General features: G+C 35.6%; 1 protein-coding gene across 1 annotated transcript in view; it reads left to right on the forward strand.

Moving 5' to 3' along the window:
- LOC121740758 (probable pre-mRNA-splicing factor ATP-dependent RNA helicase DEAH9) overlaps window positions 1-14,735 on the forward strand; it is a 100,168-nt gene that overhangs the window by 24,110 nt on the left and 61,323 nt on the right. The gene's annotated exons all lie outside the window — the stretch shown is intronic.

Here is a 14,735-nt window from a genome sequence, read left to right on the forward strand (position 1 = left end):
GGAACTCGCGCACAGCCGCATAGATTATCTCTCCGCCGACCCTCACGGGCGCCAGATTTATTTGTTTTGTTATTTTCTGCTTTATTGGATCGTTAGGGATTTAGATCCTTAACATGGTCCCCACTGGATAGGTCGACGCCGTACATTCTACCGAGCTCGCCGGATTTCTTAACGTCGCCGCCGGTGTAGGGAACGGCGCGTGAGCCCATTGTGGGCTGGCGCTCCTTGAGCTGCTGCTCAGGCCGGCCCGAGACCATCAGCCCGTTACTCAGCTGGTGCGACCCGCTCCAGAGGCTCATTTTTTCCTTGAGAGAGAGGAAATCAAAGTGAGAGAGATAGGAAAAAGGTTTTGTAGGTGTGGGTAGAGTGAGAGTGTAGTGCAGGTGGGAAGAGAAGGTAATGGAGGAGGCGAGGCCTGAAATTACCAAAGAGGGTCTACTGTCAACATGAAATGACCTTTTTCTCCTTGTCTCTCTGTTGAGAATAAGATGCTCCATTTCCGATGACTAATTTTTAACTTAATTTTTTTTTTCATCTGTAAATGCCCGTATTGTTAACAATGATTAATTTACTGATTATTGATTACGTGGCATCAAATTTAATTTTATATTGACAAGGCAACTCTTACTTAATGAACCATTTATTTGTATTTAAAAAGCTAGCGCTTTGTTAAATGATGAATAGATGATGGAAACCTTAACAATAAATCTCAACTGATGCATAAATTGGAGGAGATAATGACTAATTCATGAAATTAAAATAGAAATATATTTGAAATAGAAAATGACATTTATATATAGGTAAGCATCATAAGTTGATAGTAGTACTAATTTTGAATTGATGATGTTTCCGTACACAATATAATGATTTGAAATACTACCAAATTAATGAAAGACCAGTAAAAAGCTTGGCTGTGATGGATCATGGATGAGTTGTTAATCGACTTTCTCAAATCTCACTACCCAAAACGGAAATAAAGAAATGTACTAGTATGATTTATGGAGTGTATTGATAAAGTATGGGATTAGTAAATCAACGACTGTTATTTAATAAGCTGAATAAACAAAGTTTAATGTGCGAATGCAATTCTTTATGGAATTTGATGTGTAGCGTTATAAGTGTCGGTAGCAATAAGGTTTGGGGTGTACGTGGGTTCCATACGAAAATGATATTCCCAAACATTAGATTTTCTGACCTTTTATTCTTCCCAAAGGAAAAATAAATACTTAAAAATAATTAAATATTCATATTCTGACGACAAAAAAATATGCTAATATAGAAGATTAGTTAAGATCCATGAATAAAATGGCCATCTCAAATGCGGGATTGTGGAGGGACCTATGTAACTTGTCCAGCCTTGCTCTTCCATAATACATTCCCCCAATTTAATATGCGGATTCGAGTTCTCCATCAAATTGACTAAATTAAATATTGATGTTTTATTCATTTTCTTGTTTTTATTTAAATTCTACTCCATGTAATAGGTTATTCAGGTATATTATTTGATAGATAATAAATGTCAAAATAAATAAATTATGTAGTTAACTCCGGAAAAAAACTACTTCCTCCATCCCAAGATAATGATGCGTTTCTTTTTTGCACATTTTTTGAGATTGAGAAAATGATACTCCAATATAAAATAGTTAGAGTGGAGAAAGAGTAAAAGTAAGAGAGAGAATAATATAGATAAAGACTCTTCTCTATACTATTTTCTCTCTTACTTTACTCTTTATTCACTCTAACTATTTTATTCTATCATTTTTTCAAAACGAGTGCGAAAAAAAAACGTCTCATTTATCTTGGGACGGATGGAGTACCATTTTGAACAAAAACTTTATAAATTGGACCGGATCAGGCTGCGAACCAACATGTTGTTCGGTCTAATTTGAACATAAAACCACTAAAATATTGAACTGTTATGAATTGAAAATATAAACCGATTCAACCATAAATAGATAGAGGAGTATAACATATTCTTGTTAGCTAATGCTCAGCATAGCACCAAGCCTGTATCATCTATTATGATATCATCTTTTTTACTTTTGATATTATCTTTTATGTATTTTCATCATTTTATTTTTTTCTCTAAAAATTATTAGTACTTATAATTAGTGTTAACTTGAGTATCAGAATGGTTATACTTGAATTTCTTCCCTAATCCTTGTTTTGCGGCGTTTTCCAACACTCGAAAGAGAAGGTTTGCCACAACTAATAAATAGCAACACGTTTCTATCAGTTGTGATGTAATAGACGTTTCTTATGTATTTATTGATTGGGTAATGTTCTTATAATTTATTAATGGTATCATCAATAGGTATAGATTAACATGCATCAAATTCGATTCCTTAATAATAATAAAAAGGAATTGGGGTGTGATGTAATTATGCGACCATGCAAAAAGTGGACCTTGAAGATTATAATCTGTGAAAAGAAGATGAATTAATTAATTAATAGTAGCAGTATTATGTAAAAAAAAGTCGGTGGACAATTTTAATCAGTGGAAATGACTTAGAGTGAAGCTATTACAGTCACTTTCAGCAGGTGGCCTTTTGCTTTCGTAAGCTAAACTCATAATTAATAATGATTTTGTCGTAAATTCGTAATGCTAATGCATGCCGCTCAATCATGCTAATTCACTTCTTCTAGACGTGGCCACGGTTCCGGAACCGCCGGTTCCGGTTCGTCGAATGCTTGAACCGTAACCGGCCCGGATACCAGTTATCCGGTTCCGGTTACTAACCGCCGGTTTTTCACCGGTTCCGGGCCGGTTCCGGTTCGGTTCTGGTTTTTTTTTTTTTTAAATCCAAAGAGAATTGATAACGATAAGGAATTGCAATTTTATTGATTTGAACCGTAAAAAAATCGCACAAAGCATCTTTATGCTCCAAAGTAGAATTGAGGCAATCATATGTAGAGTTCCATCTAGTAGACACATCCATTATAAAAGTTGTATACCTGATGTTTCTGTTACGGCAATATTTTTTCCAAGCCTTGCCAAGCTTGAAATGGATCGCTCTAACTGCATTTCTAATAGGATCAACATGCTTTTGCCATAAAGAAAGCGCATCTTGTACACATAAGTTCAAAATATGACATACACATCTTTGATGAAAATACTTACCATCAATAATCGGAGAACAGACATCAATCAAGTCGCTAATACTTGCAGTATTAGCAGTTGCATTATCAAAAGCAATAGAAAACACCTTATTGCATAATTGATATTCATTCAAAACTTGAATAATTAAAAAAGCAATTGCATTTGCAGTGTGTGGTGTAGGAAAATCTCTAAAAGCAATTAAACGTTTGTTCAAAGACCAACTATTGTCCATAAAGTGAACCGTAATTCCCATGTATGCATGCTTTTGGAAAGCATCAGTCCATACATCAGAGCAAATATTCACTTTGTGTCCCAAGTTAATCAAATATCGTGATAAATCTTTTTTCATTTCAGAAAATTGATTTTTGGTAGATCGTTGAATACTAGTTCTAGGTAGTCTTTTTGAGTTCAAATTATAACACTCTTTCATCGAATCTTCGTAATCTTGATTATCATAAATATTAAAAGGAAGATGATGCATGACAGCAAATTTAGCTATAACGTCAGTAGTATGCTTATGATCATATCTTAAAAGAGCGGAGGACGGCGTACCTGTTTGAGACGAACCGGAGGCGGAGCCATGGACACTCGCACTTTGGAAGTTGAGTTGGGTTTGGCTAGCGCTATGTCCATATAGTTCGGGATGAATCTTCTGCATGTGACGGATGAGAGAGCCATATCCACCGGACTTCTTCAATTGGTATTTTTTGGTGCAGTATTTGCAATATGCCGTAAAAAATATCGGCACTTCATTAGGGGAAGACACTATTGGGACCTTTTTGAAATGTTTCACAAATATATCAGATTTATATTTAGATTTTTCTCCGCGGCCGTCTTGTGAGGGGGGGGGGCATTTCCTCATTTTCGTGGTCACCGTCACTGTCCTCATTATCATCGGTCAGATTAACATTAACGTCATCAATTTCGTAATCATCGACCGAGATGTAATTATCACCCGACCCAGCATCGGTTTCGGCGCCAACCGCGCCATGACCACCCAATTGGGCTAGTGCAATGGCTGCACCTGCACGACGATCTTCTTCCATCTACAAATAGTAGTATATGTACGAATTAGAATTTAGAAGATGAACATAGACAAATCATGAACTCAAACTTATTATGTATAAAAAAATAATATGCAAAATATTTTATAACTTACTTGTAAGCGAACAACCTCAGCATGGGAAACCTCTTCCAAAATTTCTCGACGAGTAGGTCGTCGTGATTTTTTCGGACGGGTAGATTGATCTTCGGCAATTCCTTTGCTCCGTCGATCACGGTCACCACCACCACGAGAAGAAGACATATTTTTTTATAGTAACGTAGTTGAACAAGTTGTAACTAATATGAAGAGCAAATTATGAAAATTGATGAACAACTTAGGTAAACAAGTAGAGAGCAAATTGAGAGAATGAGGTAGAGAATAGAGAATTGGAGATTGAGAGAGAAATACTTGTTAACACAAGAATGGGGTGAGTAGAAGTGATGAAGAAGGGGGTATTTATAGATGAAAAATGGGGGAAAATCTGATATTAAAAACAAAAATTGAATTTCAAAATTTGAAAACGGTCGAAAACCGCCGGTTTTGCCGCCCGAACCGCCGGTTTTCTGACCGAACCGCCGGTTTGTGTCAGAAAACCGGCGGTTCGGTCTGCAAAACCGGCGCTTTTCCGATACCTTTTCAGACCTACGCTGCAACCCTACGCCTATGCCTGAACCCTAGCCCTGAACCGTCGGGAACCGGCGGTTTTGTGTCAGGAATCGCCGGTTTTCCGACACAAATCGCCGGTTTTCCGACACAAACCGGCCGGTTTCCGACCTTTTTCAGCCCTACCGGCGACGGCTACATATTCCCGGTTAACCGGCGGTTCCTAACCTGCGGTTAACCGCCGGTTCCGTATTTTTGGAACCGTAACCGGCCCGCAATAACCGGAATACCGGATTTCGAACCGGAACCGTCGTCCGGTTCCGGTTTCGGTTCCGACCCGCCGGTTGGGAACCGGACTGGGAACCGGCGGTCCGGTTCGGTTTGGCCATGTCTAACTTCTTCTAAGGATTCCTTACGTCAAAATGTTTCATCAATCATTGTTTCCATTTTAAAAATAAACCTTGACTACGTATTTTAAGATTAGCAATTATGATTTATGATCAAGGGGGTGACCCCTTACTACATTGAGGAACAAACAATACTAACTCCTACTACTAAGTTACTTATTTTAATACTATACTAGTATTAAAGATTCGGAAGGTCGTAATCCTAAAACCCTATTAGTTTTCGAAATATATTAATAATTCGGAAATACGCTCATGTCAATTTTGTTTAAAAAAATCAAATTAGTACTATTAGTAATTCACGAGTAAACTTGACAAAACTAGGAGTACATTTTCATATATGTATACAAAGTTATATATAGACTTCGAATACAACTATTTTAAGTTGTTTTTTACCACTTAAGCGCGTCGCAGCAAATAAATAGGAGTATTATTTAAAAAATATTCCTGATATATAAATAATCAACAATAGTAAACTGAAATTTTGGAAGTGAAATGTGGATTAAGTTCATGTAACTGGAAAGTTTAACGTTCTTATTAGTCTGTCAGAATACTACCTATATTAAAAACTAAATCTATTTGTTAAAACAATCAAATACTTTACCAACTTTGCGAATTAAATTATTTCTTTACATGTGAGTTGTTCAATGCATATACCATAAAATAATAATATAAAATAAAAGCTTATACCTAGTTTTTATTAAAGCATGCAATAATACTACCAAAATATATGAAAATAGTTTAGTGGGTTATATTATTTGCCAATGTTTTACAATTATGTACATATTCGATATAAATTTGTCTTTTGATAACCTTTTTCAGTGGAATTTTCTATTCACCAAATTGAGTCCAATGGATGTCGCAGCCCAGCTAGGCCCGATTTTACATATGGTAGCCATTAAACCTCATTAATAAATCATGTTGGTCAGCCCGATTTATCATACGCCCTCGTCCAAAAAAAAAAAATAGAGCAAAATTACCATTTTTGGCCGTCCACAAAAAATAGAGCACATTCATTTATGGAATGTTTTCAACAAATAATAACCCTACACATCATTCCACTAATACTACTTCTCACTTACTTTTTCTCCTTCTCTCTTACTTACCAATTCTACATTAAAACTCGTGACATACACAAATTGCTATATTTTTTGTGGACAGAGGGAGTATTATTTTTCAATAAACTTTGAATTTATTGTTTCTTTTGATTTTGACGGACTCATAACTGTGTAGGCCCAAATAATGATATGGGCCCAAACAAATCCTTTTACTGCCTGCTAATCTAGGATTTATTACTGCATAAAATTGGAGCTTGGTTGATTTTCAATTTCAAAACAAGATTGGTTAGAGCATCCCCATCCGTGCTCTTAGCTAAGAGCACGGAAGTGGGCCCGGACCCACTTTTACTCATTGTCCTTAGCTAAGAGCACAACACCCACATCCGTGCTCTTAGCTAAGGACAAGCTCAAGGGTCCCACCATTCTATTATTCAATTTAAATAAAAACATTTCCACAATATTAAAATGCATTAAATATACCCGAAATACTATTACAAATTACAAAATAATTAAAAATTACACAATTAAAATCCTAAAAATTAAAAATTACACAATTAAAATCCATAAAATTAAAAAACCCACTACTCGTTGCCGAATTTCGCCCAAATGTGATTGATTAGATCTTTTTGTAGCTCAGTGTGAGCTCTTGTATCACGCATTGTGTGTCTTCTTTCGATCCTCTCGTTCACCGTCGTATGCACACCTCGGCGTGGGGGAGACCTCGCGGTTGAGCTTCCGGCTTCATCCTCGTCGTAAAAGTTAGCCGCCCTCGGTCCTTCGTCAGCTATAATCATGTTGTGCAAGATAATACACGTGTACATGATGTCGGCGATATTCTTACCGTACCAAAGCCGAGAAGGAGACTTCACAATGTTGAATCGGCCTTGAAGGACACCAAAAGCTCTTTCGACGTCTTTCCGAGCAGACTCTTGACGTTGCGCAAAAAGAATCTGTCTTTGCTCTTGTGGATTGCTGAACGACTTCACGAAAGTCGACTACCTTTGGTAGATACCATCGGCGAGATAGTAACCCATGTGGTATGCATTTCCGTTGACGGTGAAGTCGATCGCCGGTGCTACACCATTCAAAACATCATCGAAGAGTGGTGAAGAATATAGCACGTTCAAGTCGTTGTTGGATCTGGGAACACCGAAATATGCATGTCAAATCCATAGGCGGTAGTCGGCGACCGCTTCAAGGATAAGCGTTGGGCCGCCGCCTTTGTGGCCGCTTAAGTATTGCCCCCTCCAAGCAGTCGGGCAATTCTTCCACTTCCAATGCATGCAGTCAATGCTGCCTAGCATACCGGGAAAACCGTGGACTGTTTCGTGAAGACGAAGCAACCGTTGACAATCGTCGGTGGTGGGTGCCCGAAGGAATTCTTCGCCGAAAGCAGAACGAACGCTGTCGCAAAAACTCTTGAGGCATAGGATTCCAGTTGACTCACCGACATGCAAATACTCGTCGAAGAGGTCAGCCGTTTGCCCAGTAGCAAGTTGTTGGATGGCACAAGTACACTTTTGCAACGCCGTGAGACTTTGCCGACCGGTTGCGTCTGCACCTTCTTGAAAGTATTCAACGTGGGTGGACAATGTGTTGACAATACGCATAAACAACCGTTTTGACATGCGAAAATGGCGCCGAAAGTAATCTTCTGGATACCGCGGCTGGTCGGAAAAATAGTCGGCAACGAGCCTTTCGTGGGCTCCCTCTCGATCACGAGGGATGTAGCGACGTTTTGCTCTAGTTGGTTGAGGAGGAGGGGCGGGGGTATTGGCGGCGACATAGGCTTCATAGGCGGCACGATATTGTTCATAATATTCTTGTTCTTCGCGCTCCGCTTCTGCAATGAGATTGGTGAAATCCATTTTTGAATTTTTTAGAGAGGGTTTGGGTGAGAGAGGAAGATGTAGATGATTTAGTATGAAAATGTATGAATGAGAGATAATTTGATGTGAAAAGTGGATGATGAATGTGTGTATTTATAGATGATTTTGGGATAAAAAAATCACAAAAATCCAAAAAACGTCCATAAATGGCTCTATTTTTTTGGAATCCAAATTTTTTTTTTATTTTTTGGTATTATTTGGAATTATATATGAATTTTTTTTTTTTTAAAAAAAAGAAAAATCGAATTTGCCAACGGCTAAGCCGTTGGCCAATCAGGACGTGTCACGTAGGGCTGCTCAGCGGCACGGACGTGCTCTTAGCTAAGAGCAGCGCCGTGCCGCTGGCACGGACGGACGAGCTCCAGCGGCGGACGAACGCCGCCTGCTCAGCAGCACGGACGAACGGACGGGAAAAAAACAACCGCTGCGGATGCTTTTAGAATCTTTCCGGCCAAATCTCATAGGTTTATATCCAAAATATGAATTCCTCGCCTTTACACCAACTCATTCAACTACATAACATTTTCAGATTATTTATACAATTTTCTTTTCCTAACATTCTAAAATATTACCGTCATTAGTTAATAAGTAGTAGTAGTACTTTTCTATTTTTGTCCATTCACAATAATTAGCTTCTTTTTCATTTTTTGGTAAATTTTTCTTTATATTTTAAAAGTCCACCCATTTATGTGGATGTTGTTGCTCTTCATCGAGAGAGGATGGGTCATGGATGTGGACAGAGGCAATTACGAAATATTAAAAATTTATCATTCAATTTTTTAGCATCAATTATCTCTTTTATATTTATAATTATTTGATTTATTACACTAGGAAAAGTACAAAACAAAAAGTAACGTCTCATTATTTCTCACTTATTATCCTAGTGAGGCCTAGCCACATCACAACTTCATACAAATATGCACAGTGACTTATATTTTACATTTTATTTATTTCCTAGTTATAACAACGAGGCTTTTATATAGGCAAAGGTAAATCCTAAACTTATAGAAAATAAAAGAAGAAAAATTATTAAAAGAAAAATAAGCAAAAAATGAAAACCTAATTAGTAGAAGGAAAACAATTACTCCTAATATTTTTCCTTCTACTAATTCTATTAACTAGGAAATAAATAAAATCTAAAATATAATTTACTTATTCTCGAAGTTTTATATTCTATAACTGCATCACCTAAGTTAAACTGTAACTACTTGTTGGATAATTTTGGTGGACTTCATGTTTGGGCTTGGTGCTTCTCTGGCCCAAGCTGGATTGAGCCCAGCAGCACATTACTTACTCCATGGATGGTTGGATTGCTGCCACGTGTACTCCCACCCGGATCTTGAGTCTACACCGTTGGATGAAGGGTTGTGTTTGTTAATGTGTGTTGGGTATGCGCCGTTCTCTCACTAATTCAATACTCTCTCTCTCTACAAAAAGATACTCTCAGAACTCCTCTCTCTTCTCTCTTCTTCTCCGGTCGGTCTCCGACGGGTTTCTGGTGATCTTTCATGGTTTCTTTGAGTGATTGATCTAGTGAGAATGTTGGAGGAGGCAACTGCTTCGGTTGCCATTGTGTTGTGAGAACTAGGGTTTCTGTGTGTAAGGTTCCGAGTGAGTTCTTGTGTGTGAGGAGTTCAGATCCGGTGTGGTGGAGTTGTGTGGTGTTGATATCGGTGGTGAGAGGTCCATCTCCAGTCAGATTCAGCGTTGCTCCCTTGGTTCTGAATTCTGGTTGAATAGATCTGGTTATAGGCGGGTTGCTGAGCCATATCTCGGTGATCTATTCTGTGTTCTTATTTTCTTGTTAGTCTTTGCTGAAGATCCGAGAGGATCTTGTGTTTTGTTTACTAACAAGTTTACCTAGTGTACAGGGTTCGTTGAGGAGTAACAGTTGGTCAAGAAGACTGCTAGGGTTCCAACAAAGAGTGACATTGTAAACTAGTTTTAGATTGTAATCTTGTAACTAGTTGAATGTTGTATAAATCAGTCGCGTGGGCGAGAGTTTGGTTGAACTCTCTTGTAACAAGAACAAAGAGAGGTCTTGGTAATTAGTGAATCTGGACTGGTCTGATCCCTACACTACTAAATTTGATCAATTCGTGCTTTGTTATGGGAGTACATCAATGAGTCATTTGACGCACAAATTAGTTTCAGTGTTATTTTAAGAAAATAAGTCCAGATTATTGAGAAAATTAGAAATGGATGGAAAGAATGAGTCAAATAAGCGCAGTTTGTTATCATCAAATTTATCACAGTCTGATCACTAGAAAGTAGAAATCCCCCAAAATGTCAGTTGCATTTCAATCTCTTTGGTGACTCAAATTCCGTGTGATATGCCGTTGACTCATTCAACAACACTTTAATCTATATAGTTATAATCTATCGATTTGATTTTCGAAAATAATAATAGTAGTATTTCGTTGAATGAACTATAAAATTAGCACTAAATTTATGAATAAATGAGATTTACCTGATGGCGAAGCCACATGAGGGAAACTTTGTTTGTCAAGTAGTTTGATAACCTATCACCTTATTCTATTTTCGGCAACGCACTGAATCACTGATATATAATATGCCAGACGCTTATATGAAATGAATGAGGTAGGCATTGAGAATATGCACATATTTCTTAGGAATTTGATGTCGGAAATTGAATATGTTAATAGATTTGATAAAAGTTATAAAAAAATTTAAAATCGATATTTTACTGATCTTAGGAGAGGATATACTTAGTTAAAAATATTATAACAGGTTGGGTGGGATACAAACTATAATTAATCCAACTTGAAATATAATTCGATGAGTTTATTTGGCGTGTTGACTAAATCTGTAAAAAATACTGATAATGTAAATATAGATCATATTGGTTTATAATTGATATGTTTAACGACAATTGACACCTTAGTATATTATTTCTAAGTATAATGGTTTACAACATCGCATATTGAGAAACACAATAGAAGATCATGGTTAGTCTGCTACGTGTGCGTAAAAATTTGGTGAACTAGGCATACCAAGTTGGCATGATGATGTGGCATGTCACACTAATAATTAATTGACAAATGACATTATAAAAAATCTTATTTCCAACTAGATATATGAAAAAACTATATCCTCAAATATGGAAACTCCTATACATAATTTATAAACTCATACTATATTCCTGTAATTTATACACAGAGTCCCATTATCCACAAATCCACTCTTAAAGACCGAACCACCGAACCATACCAAATTAGGACTTTTAGATCTAGTTTTTTATGGATGAGATGCACAAATTTATAAATTATTTCCGCCTTCATCACCAGTCTATTTTAATTCATCCGAAGGTAAATAAGTCATACTAACACGTTACGAAGATTTAACTTCATTCCAGAATATATTACTTCGTTCCAGTAGGTTTTTACTTTATTCTAATAAGATTATTACTTCATTCCGGTATGTAAATGCAGTTTCGCCGTCGCGTGCCGTTTTTTCTCTCTGCAATATCTATCACCACCGCTACGGCGCTGATATGGTGTAATAAACACACGAAATAATATAATAAATTATTTGAATGTAGTATGTGTAGAAGCATTTGAAGTTATACTGGAATGAAGTAAAAACCTTATCCAATGAAGTAATAACATTTCTGAATGAAGTAATAAACTCACTTGAATAAATTGCATTTTTTAATGTGAATAAAGTAAAAACCCAGATCAATGAATTCGAATTAAACATATGTTGAACAATTCCAAAACTACTTGAAGCAAGTAAAAACATGTTGTAGTTTCAAGGTATTACGTACGGAAATAAACCTATACAATGAAGTAAAATTGGCTTGTAATGAAGAGCGAAAAAAATTTACACAGCAGCACATCTCATCAAAAAACTAGATCTAATGGCTCAGATTTGGTCTCTAGTTCGGTCTTTAAGAAGGGTTCGACATTGATTACAACTATTTATACACATATTTTTATTTGTAATAATCTTTTCAATTTAATGACATTGCTTGTATTTTTCTTATTATATATAAATATGCTAAAATGAGATATAATAAATATGATCTTAACTTAAATTTATCACCTTCATTTTCATTATATATATTTTATGTATGCAAAAAATCATCAAACATAATCATCACTTAACTTTGTTTAGCTCTTATTTTATAAAGTTAAGCTCTTATTTTATTTTATAATCGCGCAGCATTAATTACATGAATTATTATATGATATATTGAAAAATAAAGTAGCAGCTATGCGCCTATGCGTAGTATAGATAAAAGTCCATATATGGTTAAATATTTTACTTAGGAAGTCTATAACATACCATGTTTTGAAAGTATTTATTTCATTCCATAATATTGAGGGGACTTTCTATTTGTCAATTAATTATTAATATAACATACCACATCATCCCAACTTGGTATGTCTAGTCCATTAAATTTTTACTTGTAAACTTTGCCTGTTTAATTATTGAATTTGCAATCAATATAGTAGAATAATTTAATTATACTGGAAAAATCTGATAACCGTGGTTGACATCGAAACTAACTAATTTCACCAAATTTAATACACCGACTCACTTTCTTATCTTACTCTCGCTCTTGGTAATTGGTATTGTAATCAAATTAGAGATATGCTTGCATCTCAAATTTTTGAGATACAGATCAAGGTTAAAAGATTCCCTTTTTTTAAAAAAAAAATTTGATAACCTCATCAATAATATAAAAAAATGCTATTATTGGCAGTATAAATGTTCAAGAATCTTATCATGCCCAATAATTTGACACGTTAGTTTAAGAATAAATAATGTACCTTATAAAACCTATACTATAAAAGGTTCCTAGAATTATTAAACTGCCACTCCGAAATACAAAATTCTTCTTTTAGCTCAAGGATACGCAAATTCAACCAAAAGATTCTATAGTATTAGTATTATATTTCGCCCCAGAATTCCATCTAAATCCAATAATTACAAATTGCGAAATACTACTAAAACAAAGAAAAATAATCTAGTGCACAAAAGAAAGTTGCAAATTATTTAGACGAAATTTCTATACAAAAAGAATAGACAACTTGCTTTACAGTGTAACCACCCTTCTTGGTTGCAGTTTATAGGCTCAAGGACATGTCTTTTCGTCGCTTTCATAAAAATAACCATTGAAAATTTTCCATTTCCCATTATAAATCAACCTTTTAAACTCAGTTATTTTTTCAATTAGATTCAAATCACAAAATTAATAAAATTCTGATGAATAACATATTTAATGATTATACATATCTATGAAATGAACTGAGATTATCCGCCTAATCTTTGTCCTTTGTTTTCGCAACGAACTTTAGCAGACCACACTTAATGTGGAAAAGTAAAGGACATTTCCATTTTTTGCAACCCTGCCACTGCCACAAAACAAGGTACCCTTTTCCTCAAATTGAGCTGTCGAATCCTAATTATTTGAATATAGTTCTAATTTCTGGCACTATTTCCTACCAAGAAATCAAACAATTTTCGTAAAGCTGAAAGCAAATGTATTGCAAAGGGGAAAAAGAGATGATCGAAAAGGTACAAAAAAATGAAATAATGAATGAGGAGAAAACAAAGAGTATCATAGATGATTAGAGGTCCCCACGGTTCGTGAACCGCCGGTTCCAAAAAATTAAGAACCTGAACCGGCCCGCCATAGCTCCCGGCGGTTCCGGTTCGTGAACCAGATTTCACGGTTCCCCCGACGGTTCAAGACCGGCGGTTTCCAACCGGTTCCGGGTTATACCGCCGGTTCACTTTCCGTTTTTTTTTTCAAATTTATTCATTTATAGTACTAATTACATATTACACCTTGTAGTCTTGTACTATTGAATAAATAAAACGAGAATGACAATTGACAAATGGAGTAGAAGTGGACATTGGACAATTGAAATTTTATTGTTACAAATTTGAACGATATGTCGATATTACAAATACAAATGTTGAAAATTGAAATGTACAAGTACAAGTTACAATTTATCTATGGTCTTATTTGTTTATACAAATTGAAATTACAAAAGACTTGAAGACTTAAATAATAATAATTAATAAATAAATGATGAATGTAATTATGTAAATATACATGCTTGTATAACAATTTAAATAAAAAAACTTGAAGTAAAGAACAATAAATGTAAATAGATAGTATATATATATACTCTTAGTCGGCGAAGGAGATGTTTCTAGATAACTAAATTGAGGATACCTTTAGCAATTCAACCTTAATTGTTGAGTTTAATATAATCATCAACAATCATAGTAGAATTGTCAAAAGTCTCCCTGATTTAGTCTTATAGAGAAGTCTTCTTCACCGATTAGAGTATATACAAATACAATTATATAATTGTATTTGTATATTTTAAAGTTGAAACAATTGAAAAAAAAAGAAATAAAGGAAAAGGGCTTGAGCTCAACTTAAATTTAAAATTTAAGTTGGGTTGCATACGTATCCTTAATGTTCAATTACATTATGGAATCAAAGTCCACGTAGTTCTCTTACCTTACTTACCTATTCGGCAATCGGCGGTAGACCTCCCACTCCACTTCATTCTTGTTGTTGTTGTTCTTCTTCTTCGTCGGGGTAGTAGTCTTGATCGGTTTGTACTTGGGTGTTCCAATCTAGCTCTTGGT

This window comes from Salvia splendens, chromosome 7 (genome assembly GCF_004379255.2).
Source record: "Salvia splendens isolate huo1 chromosome 7, SspV2, whole genome shotgun sequence".
NCBI lineage: Eukaryota > Viridiplantae > Streptophyta > Magnoliopsida > Lamiales > Lamiaceae > Salvia > Salvia splendens.